Source organism: Phalangium opilio, unplaced genomic scaffold, assembly GCF_054372755.1.
Source record: "Phalangium opilio isolate 3A_F unplaced genomic scaffold, DU_Popi_V2 ptg000025l_1, whole genome shotgun sequence".
Lineage (NCBI taxonomy): Eukaryota > Metazoa > Arthropoda > Arachnida > Opiliones > Phalangiidae > Phalangium > Phalangium opilio.
Window position 1 is genome coordinate 4,379,666 of NW_028324156.1, and position 13,599 is coordinate 4,393,264.

The 13,599-nt window shown below is 36.6% G+C and overlaps 1 protein-coding gene across 1 annotated transcript in view; it reads right to left on the reverse strand.

The window, feature by feature from the left end:
* LOC149691880 (anti-lipopolysaccharide factor-like) overlaps positions 1-10,469 on the reverse strand; it is an 84,380-nt gene extending 73,911 nt beyond the window's left edge. The window contains exon 1 of the mRNA XM_089869342.1: positions 10,019-10,469. The gene's annotated coding sequence lies outside the window, so the exon portion shown is untranslated. The remainder of the gene's footprint in view (positions 1-10,018) is intronic.
* Between the last annotated feature and the right edge of the window lie 3,130 nt (positions 10,470-13,599).

Below are 13,599 nucleotides of genomic sequence, written 5' to 3' on the forward strand. Positions count from 1 at the left end.
ATTAAGCAAAACGTAAACAATCAAATCCCTCCATAGGAATTGCATTAGACTATATTTTGTAGGCTCGTAATTACTCTGTTTCTTCTAAAGATACGGGGATGACCTTTGGATATGTTATAGTGCAATTTTTCCCCCATCGAACCATACTAAAAACGTAGGCCTACGACAAACAGGGGCCAAGTAAATAAGCAAAACGTAAACAATCAAATCCCTCCATAGGAATTGCATTAGACTATACTTTGCAGGCTCGTAACTCTGTTTCTACTAAAGATACGGGGATGACCTTTGGATATGTTATAGTGCAATTTGTCCCCCATCGAACCATACTAAAAACGTAGGGCTACGACAAACAGGGGCCAAGTAAATAAGCAAAACGTAAACAATCAAACCCCTCCATAGGAATTGCATTAGACTATACTTTGCATTCTCTTAACTCTGTTTCTACTAGAGATACGGGCATGTCCTTTGAGTATGTTATAGTCCAATTTGTCCCCCATCTAACCATACTAAAAACTTAGGGCTACGAAAAACAGGGGCCGAGATATTAAGCAAAATGTTCGTCAACTTTGGTATCGTCTCACTTATTGTTATTATGTTACTTATGATTTTTACATTAAACTTTGGAGGCTCATAACTCTTCTTCTACTAGAGATACGGGGATCTCTTTTGGATATGTTATCGTCCTCTATGCTCCCCATACAAGGATACTTTAAACTTGAGGCTACATCAATATCGTCGTCAACTCATTTTTTGTCTCACTTATTGTTATTAGGTTACTTTTTATTATTGAAAATTAACTTTGGAGGCTCGTTACTCTGGTTCTACCAGAGATACGGGAATGTAAATAATGTCACCTTGACACAAATGTTCGGATAATTATAAAGGTCTTTACATATCCCAAGCAAAAAAAACAAACTTCGCGGTACTTATGCGGTTTCGGACCTGTCGCCTTCCGGGTGTGAGGCGGATGTGATAACGCCTACTCTATAGATACTCAATCCGAAATCTTAATGTTAAACTCTATGGAGCTTAACATTATGAGGTGGAAAAATTTTTGCGAGTTAGACCCAAGGTTTCGCGACCAAGGGGGTACACTTTTTTCACAGCCTAACTTTACAGCACTAGCAAAGGCTGAAAAGGTATAGTATCTCATTTCTCGTAGTGTAAGGTTAACATGACCTTTTTGTATAGGTTTCAAAAAAAATATTTTTAAACCACGCGCTAGCTCACGCGCCAGCACGTGCTGCATTTCAATAAAAGTTTCAATTCAAATCTCGCGCTAAATTTCACCATTTTGATTCTCTAATTAAATTCACGTGATTTTTTTAAAACTTTTTGGGCCTAGTTTTTGTCTTTCTAAGCCTAAGGTTAAATGATCACACAGAAATAGTTATAATTTTCACATGGTTTCAACGAATATGTATCATAGTGTGTTTTTATACAGTGCATTGTATTATCCGACCATTCCAATTTCCAAATGTAAGTTACGATTTAGTGAAATACTATATAATTAGTCTTAAAAAATTGGACGATTGAGTTTGACTATTCCAGAACTAATTTATTCCCAAATAACGTTTCTCCCCAAAAAGGAACAGATATTATACAAAAACGAGTTTTGCTTGGCAGTCCTTAAACAAGACGGCCCAAGGGCTCGTAATAGTAGCCATATCGTACGAGTGAATAGCCCCTCTATACCCTACCCTAATGAGTGGATAACCCCTCTATACCTTACCCTAATGAGTGAATAGCGCTATCTTTTACAATGCTTAAATGATTTACCGTGCATAAAATCAGAGTGAATAGCCCCTCGATTCGCTTTGGTCCCATTGAACCGAATTCCCATTCGACAGAACGGCTTTTTTTGCGGTGTCCCATTCGACCGAACGTAGCCAAAGGTGCGGTTTTATTATAGTCCCATTGGACCGAAATTCTATTGAACTGGAAGAAGACATACTGTGTGGTTTTGCATTAAATATATTTTTAATTTCACAACTTATTATTGTTAAAATAAATGTGAGTTGAAAATGTATTACTGCACTTATTTTAACAGCGTTTTAATTACGGCGAACATCACCTACCCTAGCCTAACCTAACCTAACCAAACGTAACCTAACCTAACCAAACCTAACCTAACCTAACCAAACCTAACCTAACCTAACCAAACCTAACCTAACCTAACCTAACCTAACCCAAACTTGTTTGGAGGTAAAAAGATTATTTATATGAGTATTAAAAGCCCGCCTCTTACCACGAACAATTTATTAGCAATAATAGAAATATTTTGGAAAAGATGTCAGATAATTAATTGGAGAATATTTTGGAAAAGGTGGCAGCTAATTAATAGGAGAATATTTTGGAAAAGGTGGCAGCTAATTAAAAGGAGAATATTTTGGAAAATGTGGCAGCTAATTAAAAGGAGAATATTTTGGAAAATGTGGCAGTAATTAGTAGGAGAATGTTTTGGAAAATGTGGCAGCTAATTAGTAGGAGAATGTTTTGGAAAAGGTTGCAGCTAAATAATGGGAGAATATTTTGGAAAAGGTGGCAGCTAATTAATAGGAGAATGTTTTGGAAAATGTGGCAGCTAATTAGTAGGAGAATGTTTTGGAAAAGGTTGCAGCTAATTAATAGGAGAATATTTTGGAAAAGGTGTCAGCTAATTAATAGGAAAATCTTTTCGAAAAGGTGGCAGCTAATTAAAGGGAGAATGTTTTGGAAAAGGTGGTAGCTATTTGAAGGGAGAATATTTTGGAAAAGGTGAAAGCTAATTAAAAGGAGCATATTTTGGAAAAGGTGTCAACGAATTATCGGAACCAAACCTAACCTAACCTAACCTAACCTAACCTTACCTTACCTAACCTTACCTTACCTAACCTTACCTAACCTAACCTTACCTAACCTAACCTAACCTAACCCACCCGAAACCAAAATATTATAATTTTAATTTAAAACTTAAAAACATTGATGGAACTACCATTAAGACTGTACTTCATTTTAAGCGCAATTTGTTTACTAATTCTATATATCTCTTGCCTTGAAAGGAATGAAAGTGAGCGTTTTAATTAGTATCACGAAATATTTACTTTTAATATTATTAACATACCTTTCGGAGATTCGAACCAACAACCTATCGCTTCGCAGTCCAACATCGTATCCACTACACCACCGAATTGCTGACGGCTACAGTGTTTCAAGTTATATTGATGTATTTTTAGGGGCATATTCGGACGATTGGGATTTCGGTCCATCGGGAATATAGCCATTGGGCTGGAAATCTAAAACCATTGCGGGATTTTCGGTCGAATGGGATTTCGGTCCATTGGGAATTCGGTTGAAAGGAACGATACCCTCGATTCCCCACTCTAAACAGTGATTAAATTATAACCGTATAAATTTACTTATGCTGTAATTCTAATATTCCGGCGAATCGAAGAACAGATAGTTTTTAGTGATAATCCCCTCGATGAGTTTACAACATAGACTTATGCCGATGCACACTTATCGCATCTTATAAATTTCTAACAAGGACTTATGCCCAGAAACTTTTGAAAGAGAAAGTTTAGTTATAGTGATTACGCATTTTAGTGATTATCCCCTCGAATTACCTTTAGCAATGCTAAAATGATCAAACGCATAACGCTCATTTAACACTATGTTAGCTCTATCTAAACCCACATTTGAATTAACCGCCAAAACGTTCCAGTCAAACATAACATAGATGACGATAGCTACCGAACGAGATTGAAACACATGAGGAGCGCGGTAGAAAAATCGTTATCTATTTAATTAGCACATACATAAAAAGAAAATAAATATAAAAACCCCAAACATACAAATTCATAAGAATCCGACCCCACAGATAAAAATTCAAAAGTTTCCGACCCCACAGATTAAGAGGTACCCACCCCATATCACCCCGACATTTTAGAGATAAAAATAAATAATAAAAAACTCGAAGTTTCTATCAAGTCTCAATGGTTTAGTGGTTAGAATGTTTGTCTACTACGCCAGCGACCCGGGTTCGATTCCCGGGTCTGACCTGAAAAAATTTTAATTATAATTAAATCTCTAACCGAGCCCAGTAACCCCTATGGGTGGGTTGTGGTAATATAAAGTTCCTTTTAAGCTAAAATCTGACGATAACGAAGCGACAACCCCGGCCACTACTACTACTACTACTACTACTACGACGGCTCGGGTCAAACTAAGAGCCTATCGTATACTACGATATGGCTAAAAACTGCATTTATACACAATCCGCGACACTTTTTCAAACCCACAAAGGGCCAGAAATTAGAAATTATTTTTGTATTGAAATTTGAAATTAAGTTTAATCGATATAAGAAATTTGGTTTTAATTGCGTGGTTCAAACATTTGTTATGATTAGAAATTTTACAACAAAAACGGGTATAAATGCGGTGTGGGCCCGATATATAGTACTTCTTGGTCCAACATCAGAGTCTATTGCGTTTGTTACGTTCATTATCAGTCACTTTGGTGATTTACTTAACCCGGGAGGGCCATGCAGTTTCTATTCCTTAATCTATTTTCCATGTACCTGGGCTCAGCTTGTGCTCCGGCATCTATTTGTCATTTCCATCTTTATTTACACACGTACGAGCTAAAGTCGTCCGTCGTAGAAAGCGCGCGCTTTCGTTTCTGTACTTTATAACTTTCTTTTTTTCCCGCCATTTCCGACCGGACACCGTTCGAGCATGAGCGCGCGCGCGTCATTCGACGTTGAATGTCACTTCGTCACGCACACACGTTCTTCTAACCCTGACCCTGATGTAAAGATATCCCCCGATATATATGGGAATGAAAAGGGTAGAGGTTTAATTTCCCGCCATTTCCTCTCGAGCATATTTTCGATCAGACAGATAGAAAAGGTAATGTCATAAATCCCTGGACTATTTCCCCGAAGGTTTTTTGAGGTCATGTTATTGTTACTGGTAGATTGGCCTCGAAAACCATCCTAGTGTCACCTGTTTTATTTTCTTTGTCGGATATGGGTCTATTTGACAAAAGGGGTTGCGCAAAATTCGTGAAAAGCCGTTTCAAACTTTCTATGAGGTATCTGAAGACATCGGACAGAACGACTTCCCAATTTTTTCTTCAGAATGTCTCCAAGAAGTGATATCTAATTTTCTAGGGAGAAGGTGTAAATTCGCCACATTTCTAGCTTTATCTCCAGTCCAAACGTAGGTCCGGAGTTAACCCCCGCCTCTAAATTACAACCAGCATCTCATTGGTTCTTGAAAACTCATGTCAGCGCGTCTACGCGAATGACGAAAATTACTTGTATTTTCCGACTGAGGAGAGGCGAAATAGCCCGGCCTCCTTTTACGCCCCCCCCCCTTGTATTTTGAAAGGGGGACTGGGACTATGGCGCGCGAATACTTAGGCGTCTTACACCTTCTCCCTAATAAACTAAATATCACTTCTTGATGTCTCGTTGTCAGTACAAATTTATTCGAATAGAATGAAACCTTCCAAGATTGTAGTTTCTCTTCCATACTATGGTATTTTTCCCTTCGTTGGTTTCTATAGTGCATTAACTAGTTTTCGTAAAGTATCCTTGTCGAAATTGGGAGAAAAGATTCGAAAGAACCCGGAAAAACCGAGGTATTTTATTTTATTTTTGTTTGGGAAATAAGAATAAAAGTTGTGTCCGTAAGGTCCTTAGAAAGTCGAGATTGCTATGGATACACGATTCTTAAGATCCCTAACTTCCTAGATACTAAAGTCCATTACTGGATGTGTGTATAAAAGGACTAAGGCTTAAGGTTTCTTTGACGATGAAAGGTTTTATTTACGTCATTTGATCAACATCCCATTCCAAATTGTACGGTATAAAGGGGGATATCAATTGAAGGAGTGCACGAGTAGTGTATCAAACGTGGATTGAAATAACAGAAAGTAAGCCCACTCCAAAGATGAACGAACGTTTTTGGTCGGAGAGTGGAGAAGGTACCGTGTGGTGATATTTATGTAGATTGGTGATTTGTCGATAGAAGCTAACTGAAGAGAAAACGGGACTTTTTGTTGATAAATATTGTTAGGCCTAATTTGCAGAAAAGTTCAAATTTAGGCTTAGCAAGGGAAAGCTTTCACTTTCTGTTAACTCTGTTTGCTATTAGTAGTGGTAGAGGCTGAGCTCTTAGAAAAACCGGCCTAGTCTGGCGACTTTTTGTCCAAAATTTAGGCCTAATTTGCTGAAGAGTTCAAATTTAGGCTTAGCAAAGGGAAGCTTTCACTTTTTGTTAATTCTGTTTGCTATTGGTATTAGGAGAGTTCCTGGGAAAACGATATAGTGTGACGACATTTTGCCAAATTCTTAGGCCTAAGTTGCTGAAGAGTTCAAATTTAGGCTTAGCAAAGGGAAGCTTTCACTTTTTGTTAATTCTATTTCCTACTGGTATTAGGAGAGGTCCTAGGAAAACCGACGTCGTCTGGCAAGGCTCAATTGCTCGTATAAAAGCCGTTTTATCCCGGGCTTGTTTATGCTAAAAGCCGTCACGCTATATATCCATTCCAAGCTACGTTATCCCAACGACTTTAGTTTGTTTCAGCGATAAAAAATGTAGAAAACTTGGCAGAATTTTAGTTTGTTGTTCTTTTGCTCTTTTTCCTACGACTGTCATAAGCCTTGGTTTCTAAAGTTAGGCTTAACTAGTTATTAATACGGTAATCATAATTATTTTTAATTTAAATAAGTCAAGCACGATTAAAAGGGTGTGACCCAAAATCCCCCCAGCCAAAATCCCCCCGGACAAAATCCCCCCAAATCATAAGTAACGGACAAAATCCCCCCAATGTAGGACAAAATCCCCCGAAATCATTATAACAAGACAAAATCCCCCCAAATCATTATATCAAGACAAAATCCCCCAAATCATTATAACAAGACAAAATCCCCCCAAATAATTAAAACAAGACAAAATCCCTCCAAATGATATTTAACGGTTAGGTTTGGTTAGGATAGGTTAGGTTTGGTTAGGATAGGTTAGGTTAGGTTAGTAATATTTTATAAATCATTTAACAATGTTACGCCTTTTCCAAAATTTTGATGTTTAGCTTCATTGACTTCTCAAATAATATGCCTTTTCCAAATCATTACTGTTATGTTAGGTTAGGTTTGGTTAAGTTAGGTTAGTAATATTTTAAAAATCATTTAACAATGTTACGCCTTTTCCAAAACGTTACTGTTATGTTAGGTTAGGTTTGGTGAGGCTAGTAATATTTTATAAATCATTTAACAATGTTACGCCTTTTCTAAAATATTGATGTTTAGCTTCATTGACTTCCCCAATAATATGCCTTTTCCAAAACATTACTGTTATGTTAGGTTTGGTTAAGTTAGGTTAGTAATTTTTTTTTAAATCATTTAACAACGTTACGCCTTTTCCAAAATATTGATGTTATGCTTCATTGAGTTCTCGGTACAATTTCGGTATGAGTGAATAAGGTCAAAAATCATTTTAGAGCAAAATCAAGCACACCATTCGATAGAGCGTAAAATTTAGATCTAAAATGGCCGCCGCTTTTTTCAAATTTCCAAAAAAAAAAAAAGTCTTATCCCCCATAAGAATTGCCACCTTTTCCAAAATATTGATGTTTAACGTTAGGGTTCATTTTCACTTAAGAGGCCGAATAGGTTAGGTTAGGTTAGGTTGGGTTAGGTTAGGTTAGGTTAGGTTGGGTTGGGTTGGGTCAGGTCAGGTTAGGTTAGGTTAGGTTAGGTTAGGTTAGGTTGGGTTAGGTTGGGTTAGGTTGGGTTAGGTTAGGTTAGGTTAGGTTGGGTTACGTTGGGTTGGGTTAGGTTAGGTTAGGTTTAGTTAGGTTTGGTTAGGTCAGGTTAGGTTAGGTTAGGTTAGGTTAGGTTAGGTTGGAAAAGGTGCCAAATTATTGGCCCTCTGATGTTTTCCACACTGTTTTTGACCTTGTTCACCTATACTGCAAAAAATGTTTTTGGTTTTTTTTTTGGAAATTTGAAAAAAGCGGGGAATATTTTAGATCTAAATTTTACGCTCTATCGAATGGTGTGCTTGATTTTGCTCTAAAATGATTTTTGACCTCATACCGAAATCCTACCGACTTCTCAAATAATATTTTATAAATCATTTAACAATGTTAGGCCTTTTCCAAAATATAAATGTTTAGCATCATTGACTTATCAAATAATATGCCTTTTCCAAAACATTACTGTTATGTTAGGTTAGTAGTATTTTACAAATCATTTAACAATGTTACGCCTTTTCCAAAACGTTACTGTTATGTTAGGTTAGGTTTGGTTAGGCTAGTAATATTTTATAAATCATTTAACAATGTTACGTCTTGTTATAATTATTAGGGGGATTTTGTCTTGTTATAATGATTTGGGGGGATTTTGTCCTGTTATAATGATTTGGGGGGATTTTGTCTTGTTATATTGATTTGGGGGGATTTTGTCTTGTTATAATGTTTGGGGGATTTTGTCCTACATTGGGGGGATTTTGTCCGTTACTTATGATTTGGGGAGATTTTGGCCGGGGGGATTTTGGCTGGGGGGATTTTGGTATACAATCGATTAAAATTGGGATTTTAATTAGTAAAATTTTAAAGAAAATCAATGTTTAAATCATTCCATTAAGCTTAGGTTTATCTAAAAAAGTAATTATATGTATACGATAATCGATAGAACTGTTTTAAGCCTTGGTTTCTAAATTACTAATACGACAATCGTAAATATTTTTAATTTAATTACGTCATGTACGTAATATGTGATTCAGATTGCGATATTAATTAGTAAAATTTAAAAAAAAATTGGTTTAAATCATTCCGTTAAGCCTTGGTTAGAAAAAAAAAGGCTTAGCTAAAAAAACACACATGACCATACTGATTATTCGTGCCCAATTTATGATTCTTATTTTCGACATTACCAAATAAAACTTTTCTAATTCAATTAATGACAAGTAATTTAAACTCAAACGTAAAAATATATGTTTATATTTATGTCAACAACGAGTTCAAGTTCCCAGGTATTGAATTAATATTCTATACCATCGCCTGAAGGGGATTTTCTCAAAATTTAATTGGATTTCCTCGCATTTCGTCAGAAATAAATTAATTTAGAAGTTACTCTCACGCCTAAGGGTATCAGGCTTTGGAGCTGACACATAACTTCCGGTTAATTTATTTGAAAGGCAACTGAAATGGCGAAAACATCAAATTTTTGGCTCTCTTTTAAAATATATAGAATTTTTACCCCTTTTTTCTTGTTTTCTGGGTAAATAGACTCCTCCCTGGGGCTTGTTATTTTTGAAGTTGAGGAGGATTTTTAAAAATGGTTGCGGAAATGTCGAGGTTAAGTTGATTGGTAAATATATGTATTCCCTAGTGAAAGTAACTTCTTTTATAATTTAGATTGAATAAAACCAGTAAACTAGACAGTCCTTGGAGTAATAGCACCGAGTATCATGAACGTTGTGAGTTTAATAACCCCGAAATACGATTTTCTTCTTTTACAAATGGAAAGAGCATATAAAATAATGAATTTATCAATTGGAACCTTGTTTCTATCTACAATATTAATGAAGATACTAGCAGTTTAGTTTCCGTAATGGACACTACGCGTTAGGCTACTCCGTGAAGCACTGGGAAGTACCCCTATTGGACGCCTAGTACCACCTGACGTGTTCGTCCAATGGGAGTACTTCGCGGGAAAGCCTAACTCGTAGTGTCCATTACGGAATCTTAATTACAGCTCAGATTAATAACCCCTGGATATGAAAGGCAGGCAGAACCGGGTGTTTTCAAATAGTATCGCCATGTGGCGCCCTCAGACGGCAAAACGTAGAACTTTGTCACCCCATGCAGACGACGCAGTTTGAATTATACGCTTGTACCGGCTAGGCCTAGTAAACGTAAACGGTTTTTTTTTGTGTCTTCGAAAACCATTATTGCTTTTCTGTCATTTGATTTATCAAATTTCTAGTTTAATCTAATTTTTACATAAATAAAAAAACAAAAACCCACCTAATTTATTGACCAAAACCTCCGGACCAGGTACCGGGATGAGAAGAAAAAAAGTACCGGGAACCGCGGATAAAAAGTAGCCGAGGCTTAAAAAAGCATGGAGTAGCAAACGCGGTCACGCGCTTACTGAGTCTGTTTGGGGTAACTTTTTTCCAAGTTTTGACTATAGGGGCGCTAGAGATACCGATGGCCTATTCAAGTATGCCTCCCTATTTCCTTTCATATCCAGGGGGTTATTAATCTGAGATTACAGTATATCTTTTTTGATTTTGTAGATAGAAACAAGAAGTGATATCTAGTTTATTAGGGAGAAGGTGTAAATTCGCCTCATTTCCAGCTTTATCTCCAGTCCAAACGTAGCCTGTCCGGAGTTAATCCCCGCCGCCTCTAAATTACAACCAGCATCTCATTGGCTCTTGAAAACTCACGTCAGCGCGACGCGAATGACGAAAATTACGTATTTTCCGACTGAGGAGAGGCGAAATAGCCCGGCCTCATTTTACGTCCCCCCTTGTATTTTGAAATGGGGACTGGGACTATGGCGTGCGAATACTTAGGCATCTTATACCTTTTCCCTAATAAACTAGATATCAGTTCTTGATAGAAACATGGTTCCAATTGATATATTCATTATTTTATATGCTCTTTTGATTAAAACAGAAAAATATTCTAGCCCGGGTTATCCCATTGACGCCCCAACAGTCATTTGAAATTTTGTATATTTATACAAACAAATTAAGGGATATCATCGAGGAACAGCGGCAAAATGTGTTTACGCTATGACATCCGAAAATATCTCTCTCGTTTTCCCTCCTTTCCTGGGTTGGTATTGTAAATAAACATTTTTATCTGGGGTTAGGGTAAGGCTTAGCTGTGGTGGCATCTTTTCATTCGGTTTTTCCTTCCGAAACAGATCTCAATGCTCCTACCCAACATCATTTATAAACTAGAGCACCCATAAATTCTTCGGTTTATCCTAAAGGTTTACCAGGTTATAGAAAGTATCATAACATCCTTCCGGAAGTGGGTGTGGCTTCTTCTTATTCCCCATTTTATTTCCTCTAAGCTCCGTGATCTGTTACGTTACGTTATGTTATGTTGCGTTTAACTTCGGGTCTTTTTTTCTCATCCGAAGTTCATATTATAAAGTGTTTCTGAAACGTCTGTAAGAAATTAAGAGGGATGTTCTTTGGGCGAACAATTTTGGGTCGAAATGTTCTATCAACTTCTATAACATTTTAGCCGTCTGATTATCCCGTTTTGGTGTTATGTTTGGAGGGTTTTACGGATAGCCCCTTAATTAAATTAGAAATCATTGTCTAAATAAATTTTTTAATTAAATTTAAGGGGATCATCCATAAAACACTCAAATCATAACTCGAAAACGGTGACCCTTAGGGTGAAAATGGAGATTGAAATTAAATTTTCGACTCGAAATCGTTCGTCCAAAAAAACATCCCCCTTAATTTCTAACAGAACTTTCAGAAACATCCTATATATATGGTGAGGAAGCGATATCTAGTTTGTAAGGGAGAAGGTATAAGATGCCTTTGTATTCCCGCGCCATAGTCCCAGTCCCCCTTTCAAAATACAAGGGGGGGACGTACAAGGAGGCCCGCCTATTTCGCCTCTCCTCAGTCGGAAAATACAAAGTAATTTTCGTCATTCGCGTCGACGCGCTGACGTGAGTTTTCAAGAGCCAATGAGATGCTGGTTGTAAGTTAGAGGCGGCGGGAATTAACTCCGGACCTACGTTTAGACTGGAGATAAAGCTGGAAATGTGGGGCGAATTTATACCTTCTCCCTAGTAAACTAGATATCGCTTCTTGATATAGTACAGTACACTTTGCCAAAAATGGAGCTCCAATAGACGCCCTGCCTTGCTTTCTCACAATTGGCCAATGAATCAATATGTATACACCAATCCAAAATACTTTTTCTTCTTCTTTTCCTATAGCTCAATTTCAATTCCCATAACACAACATTTACCCCCAATACCAGAGAGTAAAAATGGTTGGGGCCACATAACCCCCATAGGATGTTTGTTAGAATTGCTAGGGTAACGGAAATACTTTACCAACGACTTCCATATCGTACTTTTTGTATTTTATTACATTATTTTCCTTCGAAGGTCCTAGAAATTCTTGTTAAAGGGCACTGGAGTCGTTTACTGTAAGGCCCTTGATAATTTTGCGTCCTGAAGGAAGGCATCAAAATCCTGCAGCTCCCCATCTAAATTGTCCGATATCCTCTTAAATCAGACTGAAAGCAGACGATTTTTTTTCATCTTCATGTTGTTGGAATCGTAGCTAAGCCCTAAATGGATTAAGTTTCCTTCCCCTCTCCCCTGCCCTCGCGAACTATTCGACCCTGAAATCTAATATATTATTTTTAGTTTTTAGCGCCATCTATTGATGGCTAAAAACTAATGCATTTATACCGAAGATTTACTACCCCCCTTTTACCCCTTTCACCCCCACTTTTTCCCCCTTTCCCCCCCATTTCCCCCTTTTTTTAGTGCCTTTCCCCCCTATATTACCCCCTTTTTTCCCCCATTATATCCTATGTTACGGCTGGTTGGGCGTCTTAACCCCGCCTTTTCGCGTTAATTTATTCAAATTTATTCATAATTCATAAATAATGCTCTAAAACGCTAACAGATGGACCTAGGGTAGCTAAGCTTCATATTATTTTATTTCGTAAATTTCCAAATCCCCAACGGGACTCGAACGCTCCAACGTCAACGCTACGGTTTGGAAACCCGGTACGCTAGAACTGCGCCACAGAATGCTTATATAAACCTTTGCTTTCATGAGATATAAGCTGGGATAGAAATCCATCTCGAGTCTAGGCGCGTTTGCGGCGTTTCGCGCTAAGAGAGAGAAATTAAATAATCGCCCACTACCACGTTAATATGACGTTAAGTCGGCCTCAAAGTCACGTCTGAAGCTTAGAGTTCTTTTCCTAAAACCTTATCAGTCTTGAATGTAGAGAGAAACGAATTAGCAGGCAAAGTTCACCATGAGTTAACCAATGATATCGTCTCTTGAAAACTCGTCTGCTACTCTACTTAGTTAAGCGAGCAGTCCACGTTTACAAGTGAGATTAATGATAACTTTATAAATAATGATGTTTAAAATTAACCGATTGAGGAAGTTACAATAGTTCAATATATATTATTCTGTAATTTAATTAAGATTAAAATAAATATATATTCACGAGTGAGATTAATGATCATAATGGTAGATAATGATGTTTCAAGTAAGTTAATTGAGGAATTCACTGTAGATTAATTAATATTATACTTTAATTTAATAAATATTATACTTTAATTTAATTAATATTATACTTTAATTTAATTAAAATTGAGGAAGTTACAATAGTTCAATATATATTATTCTGTAATTTAATTAAGATTAAAATAAATATAAATTCACGAGTGAGATTAATGATAATTATAAATAATGATGTTTCAAGTAAGTTAATTGAGGAATTTACTTTAATTTAATTAATATTATACTTTAATTTAATTAATATTATACTTTAATTTAATTAATATTATACTTTAATTTAATTAATAT